Source organism: Apium graveolens, chromosome 8 (genome assembly GCF_009905375.1).
Source record: "Apium graveolens cultivar Ventura chromosome 8, ASM990537v1, whole genome shotgun sequence".
Taxonomy (NCBI): Eukaryota; Viridiplantae; Streptophyta; class Magnoliopsida; order Apiales; family Apiaceae; genus Apium; species Apium graveolens.
This window is the reverse complement of record NC_133654.1, coordinates 144,451,856-144,464,708: the sequence shown is the minus strand read 5'-3', so window position 1 is coordinate 144,464,708 and position 12,853 is coordinate 144,451,856. Positions and strand designations below refer to the sequence as shown.

At 35.0% G+C, this 12,853-nt stretch overlaps 1 non-coding gene across 1 annotated transcript; it reads left to right on the top strand.

Annotated features, from left to right (window-relative positions):
* Window positions 1-529: 529 nt before the first annotated feature.
* On the top strand, window positions 530-636 carry LOC141681152 (small nucleolar RNA R71). The gene has a single exon (XR_012558595.1). It is a non-coding gene; the product is annotated as a small nucleolar RNA R71 (small nucleolar RNA).
* Window positions 637-12,853: the final 12,217 nt, after the last annotated feature.

Here is a 12,853-nt window from a genome sequence, read left to right as displayed (position 1 = left end):
CTGTTGTGGTTGCTGGAATCCAGGTGGATTGAACTGTTTACTCACACCTTGCTGATATGGTGGCTGAATAGCATTCTGATTATTACCCCAGCTGAAATTTGGATGATTTCTGTTGTTAGGATGATAAGTAGCTGGCACATGCTGCTGTTGTCGCTGATAATTGTTCACATACTGAACAGATTCGTTAACAAGAGAACACTGATCCGTAGCATGAGAACCTGCACAAAGCTCACAGACCATAGCTATTTGATTGACTCCATAGGTAGCTAGAGAATCGACCTTTATAGACAGCGCTTGGAGCTGCGCTGCAATAGCGGTGGCTGTATCGACTTCCAGAATACCTGCTACCTTCCCAGGTATCATCCTTTGAGTTGGGTTTTGATGCTCATTTGCAGCCATAGTCTCAATAAGATTATAAGCCTCAATATAGCTTTTGGCCCACAAGGCGCCTCCAGCTTCTGCATCGAGCATGGGCCGAGATTGGGCCCCTAAACCATTATAGAAACCAGTAATCACCATCCAATCGGGCATTCCATGATGTGGACACTTTCTCAACATTTCCTTGTAGCGCTCCCAAGCTTCACACATAGATTCTGTAGGTTGCTGCACAAACTGAGTAAGAGCACTCCTCATAGCAGCAGTCTTTGCCATTGGATAAAACTTCACCAGAAACTTTTGCGCAAGATCTTGCCAAGTAGTGATAGACCCAGCTGGTTCAGAATGTAACCAGTCCTTAGCTTTATCCCTCAGTGAGAATGGGAAAAGCCTCAGCTTGATAGCCTCATCAGTCACACCATTATATTTGAAAGTACTGCAGATGTCGACAAAATTCCTTATGTGCATGTTGGGGTCTTCAGTCACAGCTCCTCTGAAAGAAACAGAGTTCTGCACCATCTGAATAGTGCCCGACTTGATTTCAAAGTTATTGGCCTCAATAGCCGGGTGCATGATGCTAGACTGAATGTCATCAATTTTAGGCCGAGAAAAGTCCATAAGAGCTGGATCTGCCGGAACAATACGATCACCCATGATTACTGGCTCCTTCTGCTCACTTCCTGAATCCAAATTTTCAAAATCTATCTTTTTCGGAATATCAAGAACTTCGTCTGTCTCCTCAGCTGTATCTAAAGTCCTCTTACGAGTACGAGAACGAGTTTGCATAAACGCTCGCTAAAGTACCTAAAACACAACCGAAAACAATAAGTAACACGTCTTAATCACTGAGTCCTAACGACCAATGATGGTAAGTACATAAACTAAACAAATACGTCGAGTCCCCGGCAGCGGCGCCAAAAACTTGTTAGGGCGAAAACACGCGCTAATATTCACGCAAGTATACGCGTTTGCAAGTAATATAGAATACTTTCTAGTTCGTTCCCACAGAGACTCAGACTAATTATGTTCAATTAAACTCACTCACCAATGTATGATTACTTCTCAATGTTAAGACAATAACACTTAGATTTGAGTAACTAATTATTAACTACAATTAACTATTAAAATTAACCACTTAATTAACGGGTTAAATATCAAAGTGGTCACTCAACTAAAGGTCATATATCAATTTAATCATTAAGCTTAACGGGGTATCATTTGGATCATTAAAGTAATAATATATATCAAACAGATACCTCAAAATATGTGTTCGAGAATTAAAATTTATTTTATAGAGTTCTAAACATTTTTTTAAATCTTATTAGAACCAAATGAAAAGTTATGAATTCATAGTATTTTAGATGATTTTTTGAGATTTTTAAAAATTTATCTAGTAATTATTTTTATTTAAATAAAGAAAATGACTACAAAATTAAAAATAAATAGTAGATAAATTTTAAAAAAAATTATTATATTATAGAAAATACTAAAATTCATACATTTTTATTTGGTTGTAATAGGATTGAAGAAAAATATATAGAACTCTATAAAATAAATTTTAATTCTCGAACACATATTTTGAGTTATCTGTATGATATTTATTATGACTTTAGTGATTCAAATGATACCCCGTTAACTTTGATGATTAAACCGATATATGACGTTCAGTTGAATGACCACTTTGATATTTAACCCCTTAATTAACACTTCGAATTAACAATATTAAAACACTCATGAGATCACAACTTCATTACTACTTCCTTCAATAGTCATTGTTATTACCCTTAGCATGCAACAATGATGATATTAATCGAAGAACACGAAACTGATAAAAGCCAACTTTCATTGTACTAATACCATTCTACCAAACATCCACAATTAAGATAGAAGTTGAATATGCATCAATTATGTTGAGTCCCTATATGTCAACAGAAATTGACAACATAATTATTTAAGAACAAGTTATTCCTTTTGATTACACAGGGCAAATAAAACGGTTAGAGTTACCCACTAATCATGGAGACACATACATGAACCTATGCTAGCATGGCAAGTTCTAAATCTCGAGATCCACCATCCCTTCACAAGAGATTAACAACCTATCTTATATGTTCGCGACGCACATAAGACGAATACGCACAACCAATACTAGATATCATATAATCATCGCATACTAAGGTATTAAACAACTAACTAAAGAATCCCATAGTAAATCCGTTACGACCCCATGATCACGATTAGCCCATGTTAGCACTTATCGTCATCATGGGTTCATATGAAAATATGATAAATAAACACAAAAGAATAATAACTAAACTAATTATATTAAACCAGAGTACGTCACAAGAGTAATAGGTTCAAAGCAAGAAAACTAGCATCCAACGTTACAACGAAATAAAGAATCACAAGAAAATATACTTCCTCTTCGTTGCGGTGTGCTAAAACGGTCTTCTTCCTTATCTCCTTCGCTCCTTGATTAATACAACGATCCGACACACGTGAAAAGTCTCTGAAATCTACTTATATAGGAGTCCCATAAAACTCAGATTACTCAGAAGTTGGAAGTCAAACAGAAATAGAAGTCTAAAGTAAATATTCTGAATTCTCAACCCTGCGCGGTCGCCACAGAAATTCCACGAATCCATTGGTGATTGGGCATAAGATTCTTTTTATTCTCTTACGCTGCAAGTCCATTTCCGCTCGTAGATGGGATCTCAGCATAGCTGAGCGGGCGCTCAGCTTCCTGCGCGGCCGCTCAGCATAGCTGAGCGGGCGCTCAGACCCTTTCTGGAATTTTTGTCTGTTTGCTCCGTTTCTTCGCTGTAATCTGCTCCTCTCTTCCCACTTGCAATGCTGAACACATGCCAAGGCTTATTATTGATGATTTCCCCCCCCCCCGAAATGCAACTAATACCCTGAAACGCACAAACACTAGAAAAAGGCATCAAATACACAAAATACTTGATTTCAAGACACCAATTTAAGCTATTATAAGACGTTCTAAGTGGTATAAAATGCCACTTATCAGGAAGCTAAATGGGTGGATAGTTGGTGACTCCGAAGAAATTAGCTATAAAAAATGTATAATTTTATTTAATATTTTCTTGTAAACTCTACATGGGTCTAGTCAGATTTGTATTTAAGAAATTTCATAGATGATATGATATGTTTAGTTTACCAAACCATTGTGTGTGAAAAATAAAGTTGCAGTTTTAGTTTACCAAACCATTGTCTAGTGTCAATAATATTTGCTTTCTCAGCACTAAAAACTTGTTAAAATATGTTTCTTACAATGCTTTTTTTAGCATAAAAAACTTGTAATAATATATTTTAGGCAACAATTTTGTAAAATTACACTATTGTAGATTGGACAATGACACAATTCTTCCAGATAATAGAATCGTTGTGTTAAGTCATTTCATACATTGAATCTAGTTTTAGAAAGTGTTGACTATAGAAAAGAAGGACGACACATCTTTTCATGAGAACCGTTGTTTTAAAGATATTAGATGTTGGTATGCATTTAAGAAATGTATGAATAACACAATGTGTGACAATATGCTGATTTAATTAAACCATTATTTATACCGACCTTCTCACAACGCTTTGATGCGACCTCACTGTTGTCTTTTATTCAAACAGACAACATATGGGTACCGTTATCTGAGACGCGTATCAGACGGCGCCTCAATATTTAAAGGTATTGAGGGGTATTAGACAACGGTTTAAAACTGTTGTGTCACCCTTTTTTCTTGTAGTGTCAACATCCTTCTTTTCTCTTGATACTGAGGATATATTTGAATTGAAATTTATTCTTAAGTCTCTCCATGGAAATTTTAAGAATAAGACTCTAGAGAATAATAGACTGTTAACTGAAATTGAGATCTTAAAATCTAGGAATGATCAGTTAGAGTCTGACTTAATAAATCAAATTAAATTTCATAAAAAATGTGAGAAAGCTAAACATACAGTAAAGATACTTGAGGCTAGGTACAGTATGTTGGAAAATGATTTATAAAATGAGAGAAAAACCCTTAAAGCCTGGACTGATTCAGGCAAAAAGGTTTATGCAATGATCTCTAAGAAAAACTGGAAAGAATGTCTTGGCTATAAAGATGGAATTAAAGATGTTGACACTGAAAATGAAATTACCCTTAAGACTCCTGTTAAGTTTATTTCTTCAGAAGATAATGAACCCAAATCTAATTTTGAGAAGGGTTCAACCTCTACATATCAAGAAAAGAAAGTAAATGATAAAACTCAAGGAGAGGAAAACAAGGAAACCATTAAGATTTTTAAGAAAGAAAAGAATATAGGACTTTTGTCTAAAGGACAATTGAAAAAGAAATTATCTGAAGTTACTGATAAACCTCAGATAAAAGGTCCAAAAAGAAACAGGAATGGTAAGCAAGGTATTTCTAAAGATTCTAACTATAAGGTTGTTTCCAATGTTCCTAGAAAAACTTGTTTTAACTATGGTAATACTAATCATCTTGCTATTGATTGTAGGAGGAGTAAAAAAAAGAAAACTTCTATTCCTGAGTCTGATGTTAGGGGTAGATTAGTATTTTACAAAACACAAAATCCTTGTTTTCGTTGTGGTAGTAGTTGACCTTCAATTTACACTTATAGTTCTTATCATAAGCTGTATCACAATTTATATGAACCTTTGCCAAAATTCAGTAAAACTACTTATGTGTTTAATACTGCCAGTTCTACTAAATCTACTTCTGATTAGACAAATTCTGTTAAAGGGAAAACTGTCAGAAATGATCCTGAATCATAGAAACTTAAGTTGTCCAAAACAAGGGCCCAACAAGTGTGGGTCCTTAAAAATCCTTCTAATTAATCATCGTTCTGATTGCAGGGTAACAGGAAAATCATTCTTGTCTTGGATAGTGGATGTTCAGGACATATGACTGGAAATAAAACCATGATGTTAGAATTTGAGAGGAAGGCTGGCCCAGATGTATCTTATGGGGATGGAAACATAGGACACACTCTGGGATATGGAAACTTGATAATTGGAAAGGTGGTAGTAGAGAATGTGGCTTTGGTGAAAGGACTGAAGCACAACCTACTGAGCATCAGTCAGATCACTGACAAAGGTTATCTGTTGGTGAGACTGCGTAACTGTATGAACAGTTACGTGATAACTCAACATAATAACAACACTAGAACGGGACAGGTTAATAATACTACGTCTACAGAAGAAATCAGGAAGAATAAAGATAAGGCAAATACAAAGAATCAGATGATTAGAAGAAAGTCTAAAGTCTGTTTACAGGTCACTGAAAGAAGTTCATTAATATGATCATGCCTCAGTGAAGAACAAAGGTTAAAGACTTTCAGGGTTTCAGAAATGTTGAAGATTCAGTATACAAGTGCTACCGGAAGATTTCAGTGGATTGGCATTGATTGAAGATAGACAGTATTTGAAGAATAGGAATCTGAAGAATTGAAGACAGGATATAGACATAGGTTAATGAAGATGTTGTCTAAAGTACCAGAAAGGATTCCAGTGAAAGTACAGTTATTTATTGACATTGATTCTTACAGATTCAGTTCAAGGGATGATTACAAGACTGAGAATGGGACATAAACAAGATTTGATAGCTACAGTTTTGACAAGCAATACGTGTCAAGTAACTATCAGTGGTTTTGCTACAACAGAACAAGAAGTTTGACAAACAAGGATGAGTAGGGATTCAGTTGAAGAGTTGAGACAAAGGTGGAATGTTTTCTTAGGGAAGCAACCAGTCAAACCTTATAGTGCACGGGAAAGAATTGGGATGGATCAGATGACGAGAATAATGACTATCTTGCTTTCACAGCAATCTCTAAAGATGGTCCAACTCACATATCTCAGGTTTCAATTCTTGAACCACTGTAATATTTTGTTTTCAATACTCAATGCATGTTAAGATCAAAGTGTTTAAATGTTTTATACTCGCACAAGCATGATAACATCATACATAGATAATGCTGAACTAGTTCACTAGATTATTTTCTGGTAACTAGGATTGATATTTAACTTGTGCATGTTACTTTAGGTGATCTTAAATATAGGTTTGAATATTTGTTGAACATGATTAATTGCTTTAGTCAGGTATATATTTTTCCACCATATAAGAACTTTGTTTATGCTTATCTCCTGTATCATATTACATTGTAATTTATTCATTTATTCTGAATCGTTTGTTAAGATGTATTAATTTATAATTGGATTGAGATAGCTAAATGAGATACATCAACATGATTGGACTAGATAGAATTAGTGATTTATTTGTTAATTCTGTTTGTTTCATATCATGTATGTCTTGCTTAATTCTTATGCGTAATGTTTCTGAATGAATTCCATGTACTCTTATTTCAATGCTTGCTTATGTCAATACCATGAATGCATCTCTTAGTACTTGCATTAATTGTAGAAAAAACATGTTTAGGATTACATTAGGGCAAAGACTGCTAGTCCTCCTCATGTAAGGTTGGAACGATTTTCCCCTAGCCTAGAGATAAACCTGTCAAGGGTATTAAACTGGAGAAAATGGTCAGTCAAAGATAAGAATTAGCATGATAAGGTTGCAGCTGTTGTTATCTCTGTTTATAATAAAATCCCTAATCCAATTGGACCCAAACTGATAAGTTGGGTACCAAGAACTGTCAATCCATTTGCGAGTGTAGGACATAATAGGTTAACTGATTCATATGTATTCTTGGTATATCATACTCAAGGCATATGATCAAAGAAAGAGCCTCACAATCAAATGTGATCAACAAAAGCTATTCCGTCAGTAATCTTTGGAGATGACATCAAATGTTTTCATTATGGGACAAGCTATGCAGAAAAGGGATGTCATCATGGATTCAACAATTGCTATCATGATAACAACTAATTATTGGAGACATTGATAACAGTTGGAGCCACTTCCTTGCTGGAGAATCAAGGCACAAATCCTCTTATCAGACAGTTCTGCATCAAAGGACAAAATGTCAATTCAATGAAGGATTAGTGTCTCATCTAAAGCAGGAAGGTTGAAAAGCTTGCTCTTCTTAGAGTAAGGGAAGAATATGCCCGTGGCTAGACTATCAAGAAAGGTGAAGTCAATGGTTTCTACTGTAAAGCTTCATCTGACAAAAGTTTAGCTATGACATTAAAAGCTCTCACCCTTGAACATCAACTCAAGGAACTCTTTTGTGAAAAAGGATTAGTGAGAGGACTGCCTCATCTGGAATTCAGAAGATGATAAATGTGAGGCATGTCAGAAAGAGAAGTCAAAGACAACATCACATCAAAGTAAAGATATACCTTAGTGATGATTGATGACTACTCTTAACATAAAGTTGTTGTTCATGTATTTTCAAGACAAGACATCACAGATAGTGATTGATCGTATCAGAAGATCAAGCTGGAAGAAACTGTAAAAGAAATGATCTTGTGGTCAGATAATGGGACTGAATTCAAGAAGCAGTTCTGATTAATATCTGTACATTAAGAACATTTTAAGACAAATTCAGCACTGAGAGCTCCGTGTCATAATGGAGTGGTACAAGGGAAGAACCAGAACTTGATCGAAGCTACAAGGGAAAGATCAAGCTAATCAAGACTTTCTAAATACCAAAGGGCTGGAGCAGTCAAAACAGTTTGCAACAGGTAAGATCAAGCCTTGATCTGGATGTATACATGAAGACCACTAATGAGTTAATGGCCAACAGGAGCAAACACTGGATAACCTGAAAGTGTTTGGAGAGAATGTTCTACATGAGCAAACAATGAAATATTTTCAGTTGTTTGAAGATCTTAGCATTTGCAGCTAAGAATTGTAAGGATATTCTTCATGGCTACTCAGTGGAGTCTACAACCTACATGGCATTTGTGGTTGATCAATATAAGATGATTGAAAGTCTAAGTGCACAGTTCAACAACTCAATGCTCCAAGCTGTTAAAGGAGAAATTAATGGAATTGATGATTCATATCCAAGCAATTGAATGACAGTGTATAACACAACTCATTAGTTCAAAGAAGCCAGTCAGCAAGGGTAAGGATTTTCAGGAAATCCCAGCAACAGCTTAGGGGGAGCAAAAGAAGGATCAACTAGTCAGACACAACACCATATTGAAAATTCAGAGGATACAACAAGAACATATCTGCTGAAACAAAGGGTTTGATGTCAAGTCTATTCCCAGAGTCTAGTTTGTAAGTGATCCAGATGGTGGAGTAATGATTAGCAGGGCTACTGAGTGCGAATGATTATTTCTCTAGTTTTCTTTCTGAAGAAGAAACTAACAAAGTTACAGAAGCTCTGATATATCCGGATTGATTGGGTGATTGTAAAGCCAAATGAACTCAATCAGTCAGCAAGCAGATTGTAGGGAAGCTGGTATCCAAATTAAATGATAATATTGTAATTGGTACAAGGATAACCAGAAGTCATACCGGATGACAATGACATTGTTACGAGGGGCAAGGCAAAACTAGATGCTAGGTTATTATCTGGAAGTAGTATCTAACAGATAGCACCAGAGACGAGACTTGAGGATATTACGACATATCAGGCACTTGATGCACATTACACTTGGAATTGAACGCTAGTAGATGTGTACAAGTGCACTCCTGGTTGGTGAGTCAAAAGAGGAAGTCAATGCACCACAGTTCATGGACTTTGCAGTTGCAGATCTATTAGACTATGCATATCTCTTCTTCACAATCTCACTTCAGGTTGGTATGAACTAGTATACTACTCAAGCAATCGTCAAGGACATGGTATGGCACTCTAACTGAAGTTACAGTTTAATATAAACTAGTAGAGTCGTCATATTAATAACTCTCTTATCACTAGGCACAAATATACTATTTTATATGTGCAGTGATATAATGGTAATGTTATATGTTGGTCTACTAACAAAGACTTGTGCAAGATTATTTGCTAAGTAATTGCAGAGTAGGTATGGAGGAGCATGTTGGAAAGTTGCAATTCTTTTTGGGATTACTTTAAGCAGGCCATTAAAATGAATCTTTTAGGAGCTCAAGCAAGCCAAAAGAACAATTCTTTTAGGAGCACAAGTAAACCAAAAGAATGATGGTAATACAAGTAAGTTAAGGATCTTTTGAAGATGCAAAAATTTGGAAGATTCTGAACATGCCAAGACTATTTACCAACAGAAACCCTTAAAGCTTGATCAGTGCAACTCAGGTATAATGACAAGCTATAGAGGTATGACGAGCTCACTCTTTTACTCAAATGCTAATAGACAACATGTAATGTTCTCAAGATGCCAAAGTGCAAGGTTCCAAGTGGATCCTAGAGAATCCAATCTTATAACTATTAACAAGATTATTAGATATCTTAAGGGATTATCAACTCTTAGAGTTAAGTACCCTAAAGATATTATGCTTAACATGTTTGGCTATATAGATATAGATTAAGCCGGTTGTAAGAAAGACAGGAGAAACATCTCTGAAGCTGTCAACCTAAGTGACAGGAGAAGCATCTCAGGAAGCTGTCAACTTCATGGAAGAAGATTGGTTTCCTGTTATGATAAGAGACAATCTCAAATTCAACAACTTTGTGAACACTCTATGACAAGGCAACTTCACACCAGGTATCATTTCTTTAGAGAGCATGTATTTAAGTCTAAGAGTTACTTGCAGAAACATTCACCAAATCACTTGTTAAAGCTAATTTTCCAAGACTGGTTTGTAAGTGTGGGATATCATTCATTGCATATTAGTTGGAAATCCCATCTGTAAAGAATTCTTAATATAAGCTCACAGGTATTAAATCTTCAATATTTAAAGTACTTATGAATTTATCAGTAATCCAGTACCTCGTACTTAGTGCTACTATCTTGATTAGCATGATTACAATGTCATATTCATTTGTGGTAGTTAAGTATTATAACATTAAGTTTGAATATTATTTTAATTGATTTAAATTATGACTGTAGATAATTCCATTCCATATCAGTTTCATAATTTAAATTATGTTAAAATAATATACATCATAGTTATTTGTATCATGTATGAATAATTGTGGTACTTTTAGTATTAGTGATATTATTTAGAATTTTTGTTCTAAGTAATCAATGCTTATTTCTAAAATCACTAATATTGAAAGTTGAAGTATTTTCTAAGTTATGTGTATAAAACTCTCAATATTTTATATGCTTAGAAAGTATTTCTAAAATTACTAATTATCCAGAGAGTGATTACCATATATATAAGTCATATATCCTATTGGTGATTATTCAAGGATAATTATGAAAATATTTAAGTGCTAGCATCTAACTCATAGATGTTTAGTATTTATTTATTTAGTATTTATTTTGGGTAGTTTGGATTATGGAAATTGAAGCAATTCAATGATTTTATTTGCTCCATAATTCAAACTAACTTAAAATAAAAAAGCAGCATGATTTGTTAGGTCACACAACATTATAGAAGGGGGTTGAATATATAGTGTTTATACAATCAAATCGATTTATCAACACAAGTATGTAACAATAATCAAGTATATTCAATATAATAAACTCTATTACAATAGAATAATTGTTCTCTCTCAGTGATGAACAATATCACTAAGAGTTGCTAGGTTACAATGTATAATCTTCCTCGTGAATAATAACACTTATAATGTAAACCCTAAGCTGTGTTTATATAGTACACAGTTACAAGATATCTTCTAATTGATAAGGAATATAATTCTGTCTCCTAAAATATATCAATCAGATATTATCTTCTACAAGTCTTCTAGCTGTCGAACTCTTCATGCATATCTTCTATTCTTTTAGTCCAGATCCTCTCCTGTAAATCAATCGCATTCCTTATCTGAAGTACCCGCACTTAAGTCCTGATATAAATCCTGACGGCCTTAAGTTCTGATATAAGTTCTGACTTCCATAAGTCCTGATTTCCAGTAAGTCCTGATATTAAATTCTGAAACTAAACACAACACATTAGACATGACATCTCAAATATATCTAAAAATCTCCCCCAACTTGTAAATTATGAAAAATATACAAGTTAATTGATTCGATGATGTCAAAAACATTTAAGTACAAATGCAATGAGAGTTTATTTAAACAACTAACTACAACTTACAGTCCTTGTAGCTTTTACCAATATTACTGATTCAATCTGAATCCAAAGTGATTCTTGACAAAGTTTGATATCAGCTTCTCTTCTTTTGAGAGTTTGAACAGTTTCATCTTTTGCAGCTGTATCATAAAAAATCTGAACCATTTTGCACACTGGTTTCATCAGGATTTGAGGAATCTTCATCTCCTGTGTCTTTGTTGGTTCATCAATCTTTCCTTTCCCTTTTGCCTTAGGATCAACTTGTGATCTTGTCTTGAGCTTTAAAGCCTCAGAGCTTTCCTTGATCACAATGCCTTTTTCCTTAGGCCTTGGAGTTTTCTTTGCATTACAAGCTTTAGAATTAAGATTTGTCTTCTCAACTGCAAATCTAGCTTCCTCCTCCTTTAATGCCTCTAAATCCATTCCAGGATTATGCTTGAGAAATAATCTTCTAGCAATTTCTTCATCAAGTGTCTGGATTTTGGGATCTTTATAATAGACTATAGTCTCCCTTCCCTTAAGCTTCAGAGTTTGTAAAAACTTCTGAGAGTCTTGACTTCCTCCTTGAATGAGAAGATCAGAACTTGAAATCAGACCTTGATCATCAGAACTTGCTTTTAGAACTTGAGCATTCACAGCTTCAGAACTTGTATGCTTTTGTGTAGAAGATTTGCTAGAATCAGAAATTAGTTTTCTTGAAAAAACTTTGCTGCTTTGCCCTTGACCTTGACCCTTGCTAGGGTTTCCCTGGTCATCTCCTTTATCATCCTTCTTCTTCAGTACTTGAATAGTTGAGCATTTGGACTTCACTACTTTCTCCCCCTTTTTGGCATCATCTGGTAGGAGTAGAGATAGAAGAAGTTCTACTGAAGATTGGATTTCATTCAGTTGAGCTTATTGAGAGGCTTGATTCTGTAGGACCTCAGTCAGTTGGGCCTGTTGCTTTTCTTGAACTTTCTCAATAGCCTCTACTTTCTCATGAATAGGTCTGATAAACCTGTTCTTTTCTAGCTTGAGCATCAGGTCCAGTTATCAGCATTTTCCTGTAGTTTATCAACCTTAACATGAGTAATGGAGTGTTGACCTTGAAGACTTTTAGTACTGAGAGCTGTGACTTTAAGTTGAGATTTGAAGTCAGAATCTGTCATCAACTCATCAGCTTTCGCAATATGTTCTGACAGAACTTTTGAGCTTGGAATGAAGTCAGATTCATTCCACTTCTTGGTCCATTCTACTCCTCTGTGAGTTTCTTCCCAAGGAACAGGAGCATCTTGTTTAACAAACTTTTTAATCAGTGCCTCCTTTCCAAGAATTTGAGCTGGAGTATTTACTGGAGCTGACTCTCCAGAACTTGCAAGAAACTCATCATCTTCTGACAACACAAGTGTGTGTGGATGTAG